We start from the raw sequence: 8,394 nt of genomic DNA on the forward strand, positions 1-8,394 counted from the left end.
TATATAACTTAACTATAAAGCCACTACAATTCAAACATTGTAGCATTACTACGTGAATGAACACATATACAAATTAAACAGAAAAGAATATCCACAAATAGTTCTAAGTATGTCTGGGAAGTTTGATTGTGATAAAGTCAAGGTATAATCTTTAAAACTGATGCCTAGAAAACTACACACCCATTGAAAACTAAAGTCTGTACCTCATACTACATACCAAAATAAATTACACCAGTTGCACATGTAAGAAGCTTGCAAGTTGCCACTTTATCCTAACAAGATGTGTCTTTTACAAATGTTTTCTCCCACTCTGTGGCTTTTCTTTTCATTATCTTGATAGTGATTTTCACAGAGCAGAAATTTTCTATTTTAATGAAGTCTAGCTTATCAATTCTTTCTTTCATGGATTGTGCCTTTGGTGTTATATTTTAAAAGTCACTGCCATAACCAAGGTCATCTAGGTTTTCTCCTGTTATCTTCTGGGTGTTTTACATTTAGGTCTGTGGTTCATTTTGAGTTAATTTTTATGATGGATATAAAGTCTGTGTCTAGATTTTTTTTGTTTTTTTTTTTTTTACTATGGACATCCAGTTGTTTTCGCACTATTTGATGAAAAGACTATCTTTGCTCCATTGTATTGCCTTTGTTCTTTTGCCAAAGATCAGTTGACTGTATTTATGTGGGTCTATTTTGGGGCTCTTTATTCTGTTCCATTGATCTATTTGTTCTTTCACCAATACCAACCTGTCTTGATTACTGCACCGTCATAATAAGTCTTCAAGCTGGGTAGTGTCATTCCTTCAACTTTGTCCTTCTTCAGTGAGGTGACAGCTATTCTGGGTCTCTTGCCTCTTCATATGGACTTTAGAATCAGTTTGCCAATATCCATAAAATAACTTGCTGGGATTTTGATTGGGATCTCACTGAGTTTCTATACATTAAGTCAGAAAGAACTGACATTTTGATAATATCGAGTCTTCCTATTCATGAACATGCAATATCTCTCCATTTATTTAGTTATTCTTTGACTTCATTCATCATGGTTTTGTAGTTTTCCTCCTATAGAGGTTGTACTTATTTTATTAGATTTATACTGAAGTATTACATTTTTGGCAGTGCTAATGTAAATAGTGTGGGTTTTTTTTTTTTAACCTATTCCACTTGTTCATTATTGGTATATAGGAAAGTAATTGCCTTTTGTATATTAACCTTGGATCCTGCAACCTTGCTATAATCACTTATTAGCTACAGGAGTTTTGGGTCAACTCTTTAAGATTTTCTACATAGATGATCATGTCATCTGTGAACAAAGACAGCTTTATGTCTTCCTTCTCAATCTGTACACTTTTATTTCCTTTTCTTGCCTTATTGCATTAGCAAGGACTTGCAGCACAATATTGAAAAGTTATAATAAAGGAGGACATCCTTGCCTTGTGCTTAATCTTAGTGGGAAAGCACTGAGTTTCTCTCCAGTAAGTATGATGTTAGCTATCGGTTTTTTGTAGATCGTATTTATCACGTTAAGAAAGTCCCTCTCTATTCCTAGTTTACTGAGAGTTTTTCTCATGACTGCATGCTGGATTTTGTCAAATGCTTCTTCTGCATGTATTTATATGGGTTTTTTTCCCTTTTTTGTCTTGGATGGATATTAATTAATTTTCAAGTGTTGAACCAGCCTTACATACCTGACACAAATCCCGTTTGGTCATGGTATGTAATTGTTTTTATACTTTTTTGCCTTCAATTTGCTAACATTTTGTTGAGAATCTCTGACACAATTTTTATCACATTTCTACTATAAAAAGTTTGGGAGTCTAACGAATTTAAGCTATTAATTAGTCTTATCAAATTGTGCTTTTTATTCAAAGATACACCATAGCAGAACCCTGAGGGAATGGATGGTGAATGGTAAGGCCTGAATTTACACTTCTTTTATTCTTTATACCCTGAACCCGTCTCTCAACAAGTGTTTATGGCTGATGTTTATTTTTTTGGAAATTAGACATAGCTCACTCCATTCATTCATTCAACAGATTCTACAGCAGAAGGGAGGCTTCTAAGGAGGTAGTGTGTATTAGTGGGGCTGCAGGTTATTACAGGGAATCCAAGCAAGGCCTCATAATGGAGATGGTGATATTTGAGAAAAAACCTAAAAAAGTGAGTGGATGAGTACTGTAGATAGTAAAGAGAACAGCAATTCAGGTAAAGGGAACAGCAAGTGAAAATGTCTGCCTACTATACTTGTTGAACATCAAGGACTAAAGAGTATAAGGTGTTTGGAAAAGAGTGAGCAAGGAGTAGAGGTAGAGGAGATGAGATCAAATATATAGTGTGGAGGGTAATCATGTAGCAACTTTCCAGCATTTTAAGAACTTCAGCTTCAACTATAATGAAGGGGAAGACACTGAAGTCACATAATTCTTCTGACTTAGATTCTCAAAGGGTTCTCTGGCCACTGTGTTAAGGACACATTTCAGAGGGATAATAATTAAGATGACAGACAACGAAGTCTTAATCCTGAGTGGTAATAGTGGAAAAATCGAGAAACTGTCAAATTCTGGTTCTATGTCAAAGATAGGGCCGACACATTTTGCTTCTGTATTGGATGTGAAAGGAGAGAGAAAGGAAAAAGTCAAAGATGAATCACATTTTGTAACTGAGCACCAGGAAGAATGGAGCTGCCCTTTTCTGTTTTGGAAAGTCTACAGGAAAAGCATGAGTGACTATGTGTGTATTTGATTGCAAGGTATATTAAGTTTGGGATGTCTATTAAATGACAAAACAGAGATATTCTGTTAGTAAGCAGTCTTGTTAGGTGGACCCAGTCCGTAAAGGACAACCATCAACCTACCTAATCTGCTCAATTTGAAGACCCATAAAGGACTTTGGGGCATTAGTGTAAAGAGGGCTTCCTTTTGCGTTTGTGTGTATGTGTGTTATTTGCTTTGACACTGTGGTTAGGCTAAAGTAGCACTATTCTGGGCTTTCATCTTGGCAACTTTTTTCTCACCAAGAAGCTTTTTTATTGGGTTGACGCCAAATGAGTATTTGCCTGATTCTTCATGTCCTGATTCTTTAACTATTTTCCTAGTTTGGACAGCCACAAATTTGGTTAGTATTTGTTAATTTCACCCTTCAATGTGGACACACTTGAAGCCAAGTGAATTCCCACCACACTGATGGTAGACTCCATCTGAGCATGCTCAAAAGAGCACAGAAGGTTGTCCACGGGGAGGGTACTATCAGAGGCTGATTGACAGTATCTGTGTTGTAGACCAACTTAAGGGCAAACACATACGGTTCTTACGCTTTCCTGCTCCTGATAATAGGCAATGGCAGGCTCTGGATCACAATGTTTGAACCCAGCAGGAATAGTTTTGCACTCTATGTGGCATGACTATGATAAGGGGTCTATATCTTATCTAGCATGTATCTTCTTTTTTATGCTACACAAATACAAGGCTGTCACTTTCTGAGACAATAAACTTTCTCTGGCTGTGACAGATTCAAAGCAGATGCCAAGTTAGAAACATTTCTGAATTAGGTGATTTGGGTTCCCTGACCAGGTTAAAAAAACAAAACAAAACTGTTTTTCTTCTTGGTTTCACATTTAAACAATATGAGTTAGTCTAAACTATATGACCAAAAAATAGAACTACTAAAATAACAGGCCCTTATCATTATTATTTTGATATAATAAATAATAGAGGGATATTGTTTTACTAATAATTACCAGCATTTAGTAATGACAAGCCAAACATTAAGCCTTTAGGAAATTTGTGAACTCCTTCATTTCTCACAATAACTGTCAGATTGGTACCAGTATTTATCACCATTGATGAAGAAACTCAGTTTCAGAGGAAGACACTGAGGCACAGAGAGGGTAAATGTAACTTGTCCATAATTGCCCGAGCTGCTATGCTAGTCTGCTTCATCAACCACTATCACCACTATCACATTTCTTTAATTGGACTTTAGATTCAGATAAACAATTTTTCCTGGTTGCAAGGAAATCATTTAACAAGCCCAGATTGCAATGCTTGAAATGCAAGTCTGAGCCCAAATCTGAGAACCCTAAACCATGTGATCACTAAAAATACTGAGTATCAATTCTGAGCCTTCTAGTATGAGTTTGCATTTAAAATAACAGGTCCAATTAGGAATAAGTGTACAAATGGCATTCTAGGAGGGAATATATCCAACAGGTGTTTTAAATTCCTTTAGTGGCAATGAAAAAGTATGAAGGCATTTCCTGCAATACTAAATGAGCTGATTTCCTTTTGGTGGGTAAACACTGAACTTTGTATACAAAACTTAACCTGAAAGTATTTTCTAAGTATCCTGCTATTACTCTACTCAAAGTTAGCCTTGTTATCTCCTTTAACAAACAAGAATGGTAAGACACAGTTTCAGTCAGTATAGTACGGATAAATCATTTGCAGTCTTGGGGGAACTTGTACCTTAACAAGTGTCTTCAATTTGGGGAAGACAGGAATTCACAATTGCCATTCTCTATTGCCATATAAACTAACTCCAGCAAAAGAAAGCTATAGTTAGGTAGATCCTTTCATAAAGTGATGCAGTCACTCAGGAATACTTTATAACCTAAACCGACTGGACAGTCAGTAACCAATGAATTATCCTAATGCTGATTCATCTGAGAGGTCCTTTATTCCAATGACTTTCACTGCTATCCTTCTCTTTTCCTTTTGGGATTAAGAACTATGCATAAAGTCTTACTTACTCTAAGGTTCACCTTGTACCTCTCCTGTCATACAACTCGTCAGTTTCCCCATCATATGCCATCAAATGCCAAAAAGAAATCTGAGTACTCTGCGGTCATGGCACAGGTATTTCTAAAGAGATGAACACCTGTTCAAAAATCACTAATCCGAGAATAAATATATGGGGAAATGAACTGGGGACATGACTGGAATCAACTGAAACTGTGAGAGGCCAGCAGGGCAGATATGTGTGTCTGTATGTGCCTTAAAGAATAATGTTCTCTATGAGAAAAAATGCTTTATTGCCCCAAACTTTAATCCAATTAATATCTGGGAATATATTTCAAGACCACTTGTATATATGTGTATGTACATAATGTTAGCATTGTATATTATTTGTGTTATGTTCTCCCTTCTATTCATGGGAATATGTTGCCTTTAACGTTTAAGCTTTCTTGTTGATCTTGTACATGGATGAAGGTTCACACAGTAAGATAAGTTCAAGGATTTCTTTCTTCAATACCATTGATATGAATTCCTATTACTTAATTTCTTTTCGATAGATTTTCAGATGACAGTCCAAGACAGTTCTGCCAATGGAAATCACAGGACTACCAAATATGGAAAAGACTTTGGAACACTTACAGTGTGTTTTCATGGTCTGCATCAGAATTCTACAGAAGGCTTTTGGCTGAATTGACAGTGAAATGAGAATGGAAAGTTAGTGTATCAGTTACTTTTCAGTGTGGTATTTTTTCTTTTCTACTATTCTACCATGTATTAGAAATTACGTAAAAATCAGGAGAAGAGAAATGGTTAAGAAAAAATATAATCTGTCATGTTAAAGACATTCGGCACTTACCTAGACTCACAGGTAACATGAGAGAACATGAGAGCTGGCTTGTGAGAGCTAACCTTGTTCCAATTCCCTCACTGTCTTGATGAAAAGCTTTGAGGCTCAAAGAAGGAAGTGACCCTGCCAGAAGCATACCATGAATCCGTGATGAAAGGGAGACTCCTTGGCTTCTGTAGAGCCATGCCTCTGTGCACAAGGTATTAAAGAAGCATTAATTAAATGCCCCTTTACGTAACAACGTGGAGCTTAATCATAAGGTTTGGGCTTCTTGTCTCTTCTTTTCTTTTGCTTTCTCTTTTACATCCTTGGGGGCCTTAGTTTTTAGTTGCTCTCTTGAACTGGATTTACAAGACATTTATTTTCACTAGCTCTTATTGTTTGGGATTGTAGGCTGAATTTTTAAGAAGTTGGGGAAGGATACTGAACTGCCAAAAGTTAACAGATTAGTGGCAAAGAGATAAAAATAATTATAATGCCAATTTCCCTGGGTATTCCCTGTGTACTTTAGGGGTAAAAATAGTATTTGTAAAGTGATTTCAAAATGTGCAAATATTACCTGTGGGACATAACCTACTGGTTAAGAGTGCTAACTCTGAAATTAATTTGCCTGGATCTCTTTTCCCTAGCTCCACCACTTATTAGTGGTGGGACTTCAGGAGTGTTACTTCTTTGTGTTTCATCTACTCTTTGAAAAACAACCTCCTTTTAATAACCTCACCCATTTTACAGAGCTGTGGCGTGGAGTTAATACAGGTAGAGTGCTTAGGAATCCATGCCACTCTTAAGTCTTTTAAAATCAATCTTACTATTGTTGTTACTACTATTATTATTTTGTTAGCTGTCCTTGAAAAACTTTGCCAGCAGTACTCACTTGCTTTTCTTTTTGTTGTATATTCTCTACATCCCACTTAAGCGCTCTACCAAACCCTAAGAGGCTCTTTTCAGATATTTTACACCTCTTTACTTGTTTGTCACAGCAAAAGTAAAAGGAGTGTGGCTCCCCTTGATCGAACAAACCAGAACTTTGGTTTTCTCCCATTCACACACATTGGTGACCAGATGTGAAAAAACGACTCCATGGGGCTTTCAGTCTGGAGCCAAACATCCAGGCTCTGTGTAACTCGACACTATTATGCACACATGTTGTTCCCTTAGGACCCAAAGGAATCTCAACTAAGCCCATCATTATTTCAGGAATATGAAGAATGCTTTTTATGAAGTAGCTGAACATAACAGAAACACAAGAAAAGGCAGAGGTGTTTCGTATCACAACTTTTTGAGAAATGCTCAGAGCTCTAAGATGTAGCTGACAATTCCCCCATCAGCTAATGCTTTCAAAGTTACCATAAATTTCACCATAAATACATTTTTTCAGCAATGGCAATAACGCGGTGACTATACTGCTCAATTCCTCACAGTGTCAGCATTAAATACATTAAAAGCATAAGTTAAAATGTCTGTCTGATTGCTTCTGACATAACCCCAAGATCTCTTTTATTTCTGTACTCCATCAATTATAATGTGGAACATTAACACAAATTATTTCTAAACACTAACAAGCAATGTAGCTACAAGTGGCAGACAATCAAGGGGAATTTTGCCATAGCACGGTGCTTATTTTGTTACAAGCAGGAATGCAAACCCAAAGGATGTAATTTAGAGGAAACTCTGTCCTGTCTATTCTCTAGGAACTAGAACAAGGAGACTGAGAGAAGATGATTCTGGGTAAATCAAACCGTTTTCTCCTATACAGCTGAATAATAGAGAGCAAACTCCCATGGAAGGTTGTGATCTGCTTGAAGAAAGCTAGGAGGTTGCCCTGGCTAGGGTCTTTCATATACAGTTATTCAAGCTCAGACTTGATCATCTGTCAGGGATGCTACAGTAGGGAGAGTTTTGCCGTAGCTGTGAGACTCAGCAAGATCACTTCCAACTCTAAAACCTACAGTTTTAATTTAATCACCAACACCAGCCATCATTAAGAGCAACCTCAAATAACTCCAAATCTGTTCATCTACTCACATATTCTTTACACAGTCAACAGGCCTCGAGTGATTACTACATGCCAGACACAGTTCTAAGACACAGAATAAGGGATAAGAAAGGTAACAACCTCTGTCACTGTGGGGCTTGAGTTCCTTGGGAAGAAGTTCATTTAAATACAAAGAGACACCAAAGATAATATTTGTTTTGATTTTTTTTTAAAGGATTTTCTTATTTATTTATTTATTTATTTATTTATTTATTTTTGGCTGTGTTGGGTCTTCGGTTCGTGCGAGGGCTTTCTCCAGTTGCGGCAAGCGGGGGCCACTCTTCATCGCGGTGCGGGGACCGCTCTTCATCGCGGTGCGCGGGCCTTTCTCTATCGCGGCCCCTCCCGTCGCGGGGCACAGGCTCCAGACGCGCAGGCTCAGCAATTGTGGCTCACGGGCCCAGCTGCTCCGTGGCATGTGGGATCTTCCCAGACCAGGGCTCGAACCCGTGTCCCCTGCATTAGCAGGCAGATTCTCAACCACTGCGCCACCAGGGAAGCCCTGTTTTGATTATTATTCTGTGAAAGAAGTAAGGTAATCTGATAAATTGGGACTGAGTTAGGCTAGTAGGACAATCAAGGAAAAAATATCTTTAAGAGATGAGTGCCAAAGAATAGAAAGGAATCATTTATGGACAATTTTTCTGGAAATAATATTTCCAAAATACAAAGGCCCTGAGGCAAGGTGAAGCTTAACTACAATCAAGGAACAAAGAGAAGCTAAAAGGTTAGGTCAGGAGAGAACCACACAAATTTACACCAGCTGGTCCCTAACTTGAAGT

This window comes from Balaenoptera acutorostrata, chromosome 2, assembly GCF_949987535.1.
Source record: "Balaenoptera acutorostrata chromosome 2, mBalAcu1.1, whole genome shotgun sequence".
Taxonomy (NCBI): domain Eukaryota; kingdom Metazoa; phylum Chordata; class Mammalia; order Artiodactyla; family Balaenopteridae; genus Balaenoptera; species Balaenoptera acutorostrata.